The sequence below is a fragment of the Myotis nattereri genome, assembly GCF_964212035.1.
Source record: "Myotis nattereri genome assembly, chromosome: 6".
NCBI classification, from domain to species: Eukaryota; Metazoa; Chordata; class Mammalia; order Chiroptera; family Vespertilionidae; genus Myotis; species Myotis nattereri.
Window position 1 is genome coordinate 21,108,893 of NC_138081.1, and position 11,804 is coordinate 21,120,696.

The window sequence follows — 11,804 nt, forward strand, 5'->3', positions numbered from 1 at the left end:
ACTGGAATATTCCACTGGAATATTTTATCTTCCAGTGGTAGTCTCTTGTCTACCACTTCATTCTTACTGATCAATCTTAAAATAGTTTGCCATTTACATGATGTTATATAGGAGTATTCAAACATTCTCCTCAAAAAACTCTTATCCATACTATGTTGTACATTTACTAACTTTACACTATTTGTGATTTATTCATTATCACTAAGACTGCCACAGGTAATTTTCATGGTATTATCCATAATAATAAAAGCATAATATGCTAATTAGACCGGAGAGCCAAACAACCTTCCAATTGTCATTCTGGACATCCTTCCAGATGAAGCCACGGCACTAGGGGCCAAGGCAGAGGCAATTAGGGTGATTAGGCAGGCAGGTGAGTGGTTAAGGGCGATCAGGCAGGCAGGCAAGCATTTGGGGTGATCAGGCAGGCAGGTGAGTGGTTAGGAGTATCAGGCAGGCAGCAAGAGTGGTTAGGGGTGATCAGACAGGCAGGCAGCCAGTGGTTAGGAGCCAGCAGTCCCAGGTTGCAAGAGGGATGTCCGAGGGATCCTGGATTGTGAGAGGATGCAGGTCTGGCTGAGGGACCCCGGCCCCTCTGTGCATGAATTGCATGCATTTGGCCTCTAGTAGATTATAAAATTTATAAAGCATGATGTATTAATTTAGTATGGTGTCAGAGACAGCAATAGCCCTGCACGAACACTGCTGCTCTGAGTCCATATATCCTTCTAAATTCTTCCCGAATACAGAGCAGGTTCCTTCTCAAACCCTGCCTACTGCATTAACTGTTGGGTCTGAGCCCCTCTGTCTGGGACTGGACCTCCTGGGATGCCAGGACTTAGATGGAGAAGCCATGAAAAGTTGTAGGTGTATAAGAATGAGTTTTTATTGCAGAAGCCAGTGGCCATATAGCCATCAGACAAAACAGCTTTTTAAGCAGTCCATAAAACAGGCAGCCATATACCAGCTGATAAATACATATCTTTTCCACACAGTAGTAGCAGTTTCTGTACCCACAGCTATTTTCTGAGCAGCAGCACACTGCCTCTTAGACTCTTTACCTCACATAGCTGCTGAGCTCTCTGCCTCAGCAGCTTCTACTATCTCTCTGGAGCTATATCCTCTGTGCCTACTGCCTCTCTAGCACACTCTTCTTCCCAGCACACTGTTGGTCTCTATATCCTCACACAGTAACTAACTCTGTGTTTCTCTCTCATCACATTGGATGGTTAACATGGTAGCCATATCTGAGCTTTCTATGAGCTCTTAGCCTTGTATCATAGCAGTACCAGCTCTCAGCAAAGTCTGAGCTCTCTAGCCTTAGTAATAGTTTTAATATTACTCACAAAGAAAAGGGTAGTTGCCAACAATGACAGCAATCATTTGGCTATAGAAGGGCACAGTGTAGTGTCAGATCACTGTGGCCTTGCAACTGTGTAGTCATTGGGCATTCTGATTATGGTTCCCATGTTCAGAGTGGCCTTGGCCATCTGGTATACTGTCAACAAGGCCTCCACACTCAATTAGCCTTGACTATCTGGGGACTCTTGGCATGGTTCCCACATATGAGTCAACTTGTGAATTTGTGACAGTTCAGAGAAGAAATTGTGACATAACACAGACAGGTTTTGATAGAGACTGGGAGAGACTAGGAGGACATACACTAGAGGCCTGGTGCACAAAAATTTGTGCACTCGGGAGGGTTCCTCAGCCCAGCCAGTGCCCTCTCGCAGTCTGGGACCCCTCGGGGAATGACCACCTGCTGGCTTAGGCCCACTTCCTGGGGGATTGGGCCTAAGGTGGCAGTCAGACATCCCTCTGGCAGCCCAGGAGCCCTCAGAGGATGTCCACTTGCCAGTGGGGAGCAAGCCTAGCTGCAGTTGTACATCCTTAGCGTAACTGAGGAGGCGGGAGAGGCTCCCACCACCACCACTGTACTGGCAGCCGTCAGCCTGGCTTGTGGCTGAGCAGAGCTCCCCCTGTGGGAGGACACTGACCACCAGGGGACAGCTCCTGCATTTAGCGTCTGCCCCCTGGTGGTCAGTGTGTGTCATAGTGACCAGTCATTCCCAGTCTTTCTGCTGTTAGGGTCAATTTGCATATTACCCTTTTATTATATAGAATAGAGGCCTGGTGCATGAGTGGGGGCAAGCTGGTTTGCCCTGAAGTGTGTCCCGGATCAGGGTAGGGGTCCCGCTGCGGTGCCTGGCCAGCCTGGGTGAGGGACTGATGGCTATTTGCAGGTTGGCCACAGCCCCTTCAGGGTGGGGGTCCCCCCTGGGGTGACTGGCAAGCCTAGGTGAGGGGTTTAGGTCCATTTTCAGGCTGACCACACCCCCTTCAGGGTGAAGAGTCCTGCTGGGGTCCCTGGCCAGTCTGGGTGAGTGGCTGATGGCTGTTTGCATGCTGGCCAAGCCCCCCAGCAGGGACCCTCACCCCATGAGGGTGTGGCCATCCTGGGTGAGGGGCTGATGGCTGTTTGCATGCTGGCCACAGCCCCCAGCCACCCAAGTTCCCAGTGGAGGCTGGCTGGAAGCAGGTATCTGGGATTTATTTGTCTTCTATAATTAAAACTTTGTTGCCTTGAGCGGAGGCCGCAGTGGCCAGGGCAGGCGGGCAGCTTGGCTTCCTCCATCACCGGGACTACCAAGCCTCCTGCTTGCTCCAGCTGCATGGCTGCAGGCCTCCATCTTGGTTTTGGTTAATTTGCATACTTACTCTGATTGGCTGCTGGGCATGGTTGGGCGTAGTGAAGGTATGGTCAATTAGCATCTTTGTCTTTTATTAGTATAGATATTAGTATATTTTAACTAATTTTTATTTTCTTTCTTCTCCAACTCTGTGATTTTATGTACGTTGTACTAGTAGAGTTAACTACAAGTTTGTTCATAGTTTATACAATATCAAGACAGATTTATGATACCAAAAAATAAATGACACCCAAAGCTAAAGGCAATTACTACTGAAATTTTTGACACCTCTTGGGGGGAGGGGGGAATGCACTGTTTATGTGTATACAAGTTTAGAGAGCTATTTACATTACGTTATGTAGGTGCATTGTACTGTGTGTTACTACATAAATTGGATGAAAAACTAAATGAGTATAATGAACTGGATGATGGCAGTGCTAGGGTGCACAAAATACAAACAACCTTACTTTATTATGGAAAACTCAAATAGGTAAGACCCATGCCACACTTCCCATCATGAAAAGCTCAAGGCGGGCAGTGGACAGATATCCCTTTCCCCAACTCCCAGACAACTAATACCGAGGTTTGAGTAGAACCAGTCAAAGGAATGTTTCTACCAAGTCACTGGATCTTAGTAGAGTAATGCAAAGACATTGGGTTTGTCAGAAATTATTGGTAGAGACGTCAGCAGAGCCAATAGTCCAGAGGGTGGCAGTGAGTGCAAGTTAGCACAGTCTTGGCCTTGCTTTCCTTTCCATTAGTTCTTGCTAGTTTTCTGTGGCATGCTCTCTAACTGGTCTGTCAATTCTCAGAGCTATTTAGTGTTGATTCAATAAATTACATTTCTGCTTAAGTTAAGCAGGCATGATACTTATTTGCAACTAGATACATATACATATTTTTTACACTTTTCCCCTGTGGTTCTGTTTAACAATCTTTGAGGAAGAACTTACTAATTAGTGCTTACTTTCTAGGAAAATTTTTCAGGAATCTATCAGTAGTTCTCCCTCTGTTATGATTTTGATTATCTATTTTTCTTTCCCAATTGCTTACTCAGAGCAAGCAATGAATTTTTTGTGTAACTCCAGTAAGATGTCCTATCATACCTCATAAAAGCTGAAGACCAGTCTTTAGTGTAGCAATTTGTGTCACTGCCTACTGGTATGATTTTAGTGGTGCCCAAGCCTGCCTTCAATGCCAACATTTCATATCCAATTCTACAAATCAAGTTACCATGTTTTTTAAAGGACCTCCATAAAATGTAAATCTTCATAGAAATAGTTACATCTGAACGAGTACTAAAAATTCAAGTTGTCCTGATTTAGTTATCTAGAAAAAAGGAACCTGAAAAATCAATATCAAAAAACTAAAGCAAAAAATAAAGGAAGCTTTGGATCATGAGAATACTCAACAATTCATAGTCCTTTTCATAAGTCAATGTATTTTAATGGGAGGATAGAAGAAGAGGTAGATTTATCTAAGTTTTGCTAGATGCTGAGGAAAGTCACTAGAGGGAGTACTGAGTATCCAATGGTGTGAGAAAGCACTTGACAATAGTCAGATTAAAGAGGAATGCAAGGCACTGAGTACAGTATCTTGTAAATAATGCCTTGTCCCAGGTGTAGTAAAATAAGGTTGCTCTGGCCCAGTGGCTCAGTTTATTGGAGCGTCGCCCCATACACTAAAAAAATGTGAATTCAATTCCCACTCTGGGTACATGTCTGGGTTGCAGCTTTAATCCCTGGTTAAGGCATATGTGGGAGGCAACCCATGGATGTTTCACTCTCACATCAGTGTCTCTCCCTATCTCTTCCTTCCCCTCTCTCTAAAATCAATAAACGTATCTTTGTTGAGGATTAAATAACAATAAAATAAGGTTAATATTTCTACACTTCCACACATTGGCCAATTTCTTGAGGAGTCTTTTTATAAGACTGCTTCCTGCAGGGGCTCTTTTTGGCTACCTTCCTAAGCTTTGGAGCTTGGTGCTTAACATAACCTTTATATTGTTGAGGGAATGATTAGGAATTACTGTGACATTCTGATGGACTTATCTATTAAGTATACATGCATGGGGAAAAACAAACAAATTTAAATTTCTTCTTATAACAAAATGTATCGCCCGGCTGGTGTAGCTCAGTGGTTGAGCATCGACCCATGAACCAGAAGGTCACAGTTCAATTCCAACAGGGAACATGCCTGGGTTGCGGGCTTGATCCCCAGGAGAGGGCATGCTCTCTCATCATTGATAGTTCTATCTCTCCTCCCTTTTCTCTTAAATCAGCAATATATATATATATATATATATATATATATATATATATATATGTATCAGCAATTATATATATATATATATGTATATATATATATATATATATATAAAATCACCTTTATCTTCCCCTATGATGATAGCATCATTCATAATTAATTTTATTTCTTTGACCCATGAATGATAAACATAGGGGATGAAGCAAATTGTGTACTTGGTATCAATTTGCCAAGGAGCATGATTGCATTTAGAAAATTATTAGCATTTAGTATGGGTCCTGTGTGCATTGAATTATGTAAAGTACAAACACACACACAGAGTAAGATAACTGGATGAGATTGTTCAAGATATATCAGCTTCTCTATGTTATATACTTGCCCCAGAAACCCAAGGAGATGCAGCTGCACTAGAAAGAGGAGATTGTTTCCAATAGAAATTATAAAATTGGTGAAAATTTCAGGCTGTAAGCTATTTTTTTTCCCAATTACATTGAGTGTTTTAACTCAGTCCAAAACACATTGTTTACATTGGGATTTTGAAGTGTGATAATTTGAGTTTTGCTTGAAAAACAAAACACAAAATACAAGGTATTTATTTTCTTGATTTCAATGAAAACAAATAACTCTAGTGCATGCTTCCCCTGTGGGGTAAATACCTATGTGTGATTGTGTATAATTGAAACAGCAAAAATAAAGAAAACAAACAAAACATTAGTTCAATTCCAACATATGTCAACATTAACAAAACTATTTTTGTTATTGTATTGAAATATTTAATAGTCTGGTAAAAAAACAGTCTTTGTATTTTAATTGCCCTAACATTTTTATGGAACTATTTTCTCTATTAAATTCTCTCTTATTTCCTAGCTGAAATGGGGTCCACAGGTGTTCTAGCGTCATTAGCATATTGCTACTGTTGCACATTTGTCCTTCTGTGACTACCATGCTGAGGACCCAATTTTTATTGTCACCTTCCGAGACCACTGAGACTGCCCCCAAATTCTTTAAACTGTTTCTCACCACCTGGTCTATTACTTTCAAAGTACTATCACAATCTGTAATTTGATGCCCATTTATTTCTTGCTTATCGACTGTCATCCTCACAGGAATGTAAACTCCCTGAGGAAAGATTCTTCTCTGTTCATGGTTGTAATGTCAGTATTTGGCACAGAGTAAGTACTCAGGAAATATCTGTAGGGATTAATATTGCTAGGCTCTGTCTTCCCCAGCCCTACATAAACTGAGGCACTGAACTACTTTTTCTGTAGGCTCAAATTCAACCAGTTCCTGAGTCCATCCAAGGTATACTCTGCAAATGTTTTTCACAACACTGGTTAGTTTCTATAGTCTTCCTATCAGAGGTTCTATGACCAAGAAGTGTACAGTTGGTGAGTTTCCATGGATTCAGAGTTTCACCCCCTCCCCATGTTTCCACCTCCCTCTAGCAGTCTGTATACTCTCAGCCTTACAGTGTCTCAATGTCTACCACAGCTCACTTCCTGGGGGCCTGAAACATATCTAGCCTTTGGAATACCCTTCTTTGGAGTCTGGTCCTTACCTTTATTCAGAAATAGAATTATGAAAATAAAATTTCTCTGTCTTCCTGGGGTTCCATCTACAAGGAAATAAAATGAAGAAATTTAGAGTTTCATATGAATATACTTTCTAGAAAGTAAGATGAATTCAATAGTGAAACAAAATATTAGACAAGAAAAAGATACTATCTTTGGAAATCATTAAGTATTAAATTTACTTTCCATTTTGAACAATTTTAAGTACATACTTCCCAGCTTGTTAGGGATAAAATCAAGTCATTCTATTAGCCTTTCTGTGACTCTATGTATTGAGGCCGTAAGTGATCTAGACATAGTGCTTCCATAACAGTGGTGAAAAGTACTCAATCAGTTAATATTTAGACACTTATATCCCTAGGATCACTAGAGAAATGTTCCAACAAATATGATTTTCTTTATAAGACACATTTCTAGGTAACAGAAAATAGAAGCCTTCTTTATCCATTATCCTGTTTCTTGTATTCCAAGACTTATATTACTTTTTTTTTTCTTCTTCTTCAGGAACCAAGACTTTTTAAAAAAATATTTCAAGAAAAACAATTTTAAATATAATCATGTTACATGCAATAAACATTAATAATTCAGGAAAAACGATTTTAAGTATAATAATGTTACATGCACTAAACATTAATATTTCAAAAAATGATTTTAAAAATATGATAATGTTACATGCAATAATCCAGTCTCAATGTGGTCTCCACTCTCGGTCCTTGGGTATCAGGGTTCTCTTCTGCAAGTTTTCCATTCAATTTATTACTTTTTTTACTCAGAAGCTCTGCTCATAGCTGTGTAATTACTAATTGGATGATACTGATCATTAATATCAACACTCTTAATTCATATCATTCCCATCTGCCTCTGCCTCTGCCTCTTGGTTACCTGTAGGAGCAAGTGTCCAGGAAAGGCAAAGAGGCACTTTACTTATGGCCACTTCCTGTTTACTCAATGCGTCAGGTCTTAATCATGGATGGCCCTTTTCCCGTTGAGTCTCAGAAATATCCTGAGGATAGCCATTAAAGTAGTTGTTTCAAATCAATTGGAACTTTAATATGGAAAACTACCAGTTCATCCATGAGATATTCTATATTGTGCCCCCCCCCCCCGACTCTTGCCAGGTAGACCTCTTTATCTGGGAATGAGGGCAACAGGAAATAAACGCATCAGTTGATAAATGTCTATGCTTTACTATACCTGTATTATATTAAGGCAACAAACCAAACCATAAAAGAAAGGATTGATTTATTTGAAGTTCTATGTACTGTTTAACTACTCAATCTAATTGCTATATAAATCCCTCCCATGGTGTTTTCATTGTAACATAAAGATTAAGATCTGTGAAATGCAGCTTGTGTATCATTTATTTTCCATCCAGAATGAGCATAAATACATTAAGAACTAAAGGTGACACAATACATTGAAACAAAGATCATTAAGATTGACATATAGCTTTTGAAACTGATTCTTTCATGCAATTTGAAGTTCAGTTGCAAAACTCAATTTACCAGAATTGAGTGAACATAGAGCAAAATAATACCAGTGAATACCCATTAATAAGCAGTCAAGCTATGTAAAAATATATATATATATATATATTTTACCTAATATACATTTACTAACCCACTCTTGTGTTGTAGGTATCATGCTAGACCAGGGGTCCTCAAACTTTATAAACAGGGGGCCAGTTCACTGTCCCTCAGACTGTTGGAGGGCCGGACTATAGTTTAAAAAAAAACTATGAACGAATTCCTATGCACACTGCACATATCTTATATTGAAGTAAAAAAACAAAACGGGAACAAATACAATATTTGTATTTGCATGTGACCCGCGGGCCGTAGTTTGAGGACCCCTGAGCTAGACACTAGCAAATGTAACACATGGCAAATGCATAGTATATTTTATTAAAAATTAGATGAGACAAGGGGAATCTGAATTTATGTGCATACACACACACACACACACACACACACACACACACACAAAAGCAGAGATGGAAGGTAACTACAAGTTACTTTCTTGTACTTGTAAAAGTAAAGATCCTGGATGATCTGATCTACAGTACTCATCTCACTTTGGCAGACTAGGGCAATTTCCCATACTGCCACCTTTTTCTTTCTAGATTTCTAAATGTCTGTATCAGAATTTCTCTAATTTAGGTTTATTTCCAAAAAATTTTTTTGATGATGCACTATTTTCCTGGCACTGCTGTGCTAATTAATTTCACATTTAAAACCTATATCCTATATAATAAAAGAATATGCAAATCAACCAAAGGGCGGAATGACCTGAAAGCCCGCGGCCCCTCGCCCCAGCCGGCCAGCCCCTCAGCAAGCACCCCAACCCTGATCAGGGGCGGGCCGACCGGCAAACCTCCCACAGCCCCTCACTCCGGCCAGCCCCGATGGCCCTCATGAGGGTGGCCAGCTGGATCCCACCAGTGCAGGAATTCGTAATATTATTTGTTGAACTAAACTGAGCAGTGCTCTCTGAATGTCAGATTCTGGGCTTGGTATCAGGGATACAAAGACCAATCGAACCTCATCTCTTCCAACAAAGAGCAAAGATGTCATAGGAGGGATAGATGAAAATAATAATACTGAAATATGTGATGTGGTCCATGGACAACAATTTGTTATAATTATGGAAGTTAAATCAACACTCTGGATCGCGAGAACTCTGCCTTTCGGCCCTCAGTGTGTGTCAGGCGGTGTCTCTGCACCGAAGGTCCCCTCGGATCATCCGGAGTCGCGTTTGTAGTCAGAACAGTGAGAATGAGTACCTCACAGGACCAGAATGGCTTCAGTAAGAGAGAACCCCTTCTGAGGTGTCGTGATGCACAGAGGGACTTGGAGTTTGCCATTGGTGGAGTTCTCCGGGCTGAAGAGCAAATTGAAGATAACTTGCGAGAGATCAAAGCCCAGATTCACAGCTGCATAAGCCGTCACTTGGAATGCCTTCGAAGCCGGGAGGTGTGGTTGTATGAACAGGTAGATCTCATTCTATCAGCTTAAAGAGGAGACACTTCAGCAGCAGGCCCAGCAGCTCTACTGGTTACTAGGCCAGTTCAATTATCTTATTCATCAACTGGAGTGCACCCAAAACAAAGATTTAGCCAATCAAGTGTCCGTGTGCCTGGAGAGACTGGGCAATTTGACCCTCATACCTGAAGATTCGACTGTACTACTCTTTGAAGCAGACACAACTGCTCTGCGCCAGGCCATCACCACGTTTGGGTCCCTCAAGACCATCCAACTTCCTGAGCAGCTGATGGCTCATGCTAGCTCATCAAATATTGGGCCCTTCATGGAGAAAAGAGGATCTATCCCATTGCTAGAGCAGAAGTCAGCATCCAGCACCACAGCTGTCCCTCTCAGTGAATGGCTCCTTGGAAGCAAACCGATCAATGTTCATCCAGCTCCTTACACACCCAGCACCAATCTCCAGGTCTGGCTCACACAAAAGCAGACCTTTGAGAATAGTCAGACTTCCTCCAGAACCTGCAGTGTCTTTAGTAATGTCTGGGGCAATCTAAAGGGCTTGGAAAACTGGCTCCACAAGAGCCAACAAGAAGTTGTTCCTGAAAAACCAAATTATGAAAAAGGTAGCAGCTGTTCTACCACCAGTTCATGCTCCATTGATACTGAAAAGGTTGAAGATCCAGAGCTTCTTGATCAAGATGAGATGAGTCTTTCTGATTGGCTGTTGACTGACCAGGACTCTCCAAAGCTGGAGATGCCTGGGAATGGCAGCTGTGAAACCCGTGAGAAGTTTAAGTGCCTGTTCCAGGTGTTCCATGAGTCCTACAATGTGAATGATTGGCTTGTCAAGTCCGATTCCTGTACCAATTGTCAGGGCAACCAGCCCAAAGGTGTGGAGATTGAAAACCTGGGCAATCTGAAGTGCCTGAATGACCCCAGTGAGGCTAAGAAAACCTTGTCCACTCACAGCATGGTTATTGAGGATTGGCTTGTCCGGAACCATTAGGACCCATATAAAGTAGAGGAGGTCTGCAAAGCCAAGAGCCCTGTACAAGCTTTGCAGAGTGTGTGTGTGATGAAAATTGTGAGAAGGAAGCCATGTCTAAGTGGCTGCTGGAGAAAGAAGGAAAGGATAAAAATGGTATGCCTGCGGAACCAAAATTTGAATCAGAGAAGCATCCAGATTCCCTGAATATGTGGCTCTGTCCTTCCAGGAAAGAGGCAGCAGAACAAGCTAAAATATCAAAGGCAATGGCTGCTTCCAAAATTGCTGATTCCTTCAAAATGATAAGGAACAGTTCCTTGTCAGAGCGGCTCATCACACCCTCATGCAAAGAAGCACATCCCAAAGACAGAGCTGGCAAACAAAAGCTTATGAGTCCGGTGGCCACTTCCTGGTGTCCCTTTAATACAGCTGACTGGGTCTTGCCAGGAAAGAAGACAGGAAACCTCAGCCAGTTATCCTCAGGAGAAGACAAGTGGCTACTATGAAAGAAGGCCAAGGAAGTATTACTTAATTCACCCCTGCAGGAGGAACATAGCTTCCCCCAGACCATAACTATGCCCTCCCAGCAGTTTGTGATCTCTTTGCCTGTATGCAGCTTAAAGTTGATAGAGAAAAGTGGCTGTATCGGACTCCTCTACAGATGTGAAGGAATGGAGTACTAGAATCAAGCAACTTTTCTGAAAATCATCACATTTCCATGAGCCGAGTGACTGCAGCTTGCCAAATCACTGTGTTTCTGGGTGTGACCAGCTAGTTTAGTCCCTTTCCCGCCTAATTTTGAACTAGTGAAGAGAAATGTCATCACTTATGAATTACTGTGTAAAAGAAAAAGGCTGTTTGTTGATGCTGAGGTGATTCAGTTTCTTCTTACAATTCACCCCTACACTAGAAAGAAACACAGTATCTTGGTGGATATTTCTTTCACAAGTCTCCATGGCTCCTTAGATTGTGTTGTTGTTAGAATATTAAAACTGTAGTTTTAAAAACGAAAAAAAAAAATCAACACTCTGATTTCATATCATTGCCTTCTGCCTCTGCCTCTTGGTTACGTGGTAGGAGCAAGTGTCCAGGAAAGGTAACATATACACAACATATAGAGGTGGAAACTCAGTTTAGCCTAGAGGCTCAGTGAAGTCTTCAAGAAGAGAATAATTCATGAGTTAATTCTTAAAAAATAATCTGAATTCAGAGTGGTGAATATGGAGACATATCTAGAATGATTAAGTTATTGTACTATTAACTAGTATATAGGACACAGGAAGAAGAGTAGATATTTGGTAAAGGTTAA

General features: G+C 41.4%; 1 pseudogene across 1 annotated transcript; it reads left to right on the top strand.

The window, feature by feature from the left end:
• Positions 1–9,303: 9,303 nt before the first annotated feature.
• Positions 9,304–11,162, top strand: LOC308521281 (nuclear receptor coactivator 4-like; annotated as a pseudogene). Its single transcript has one exon. The product of its transcript is annotated as a nuclear receptor coactivator 4-like (transcript).
• Positions 11,163–11,804: the final 642 nt, after the last annotated feature.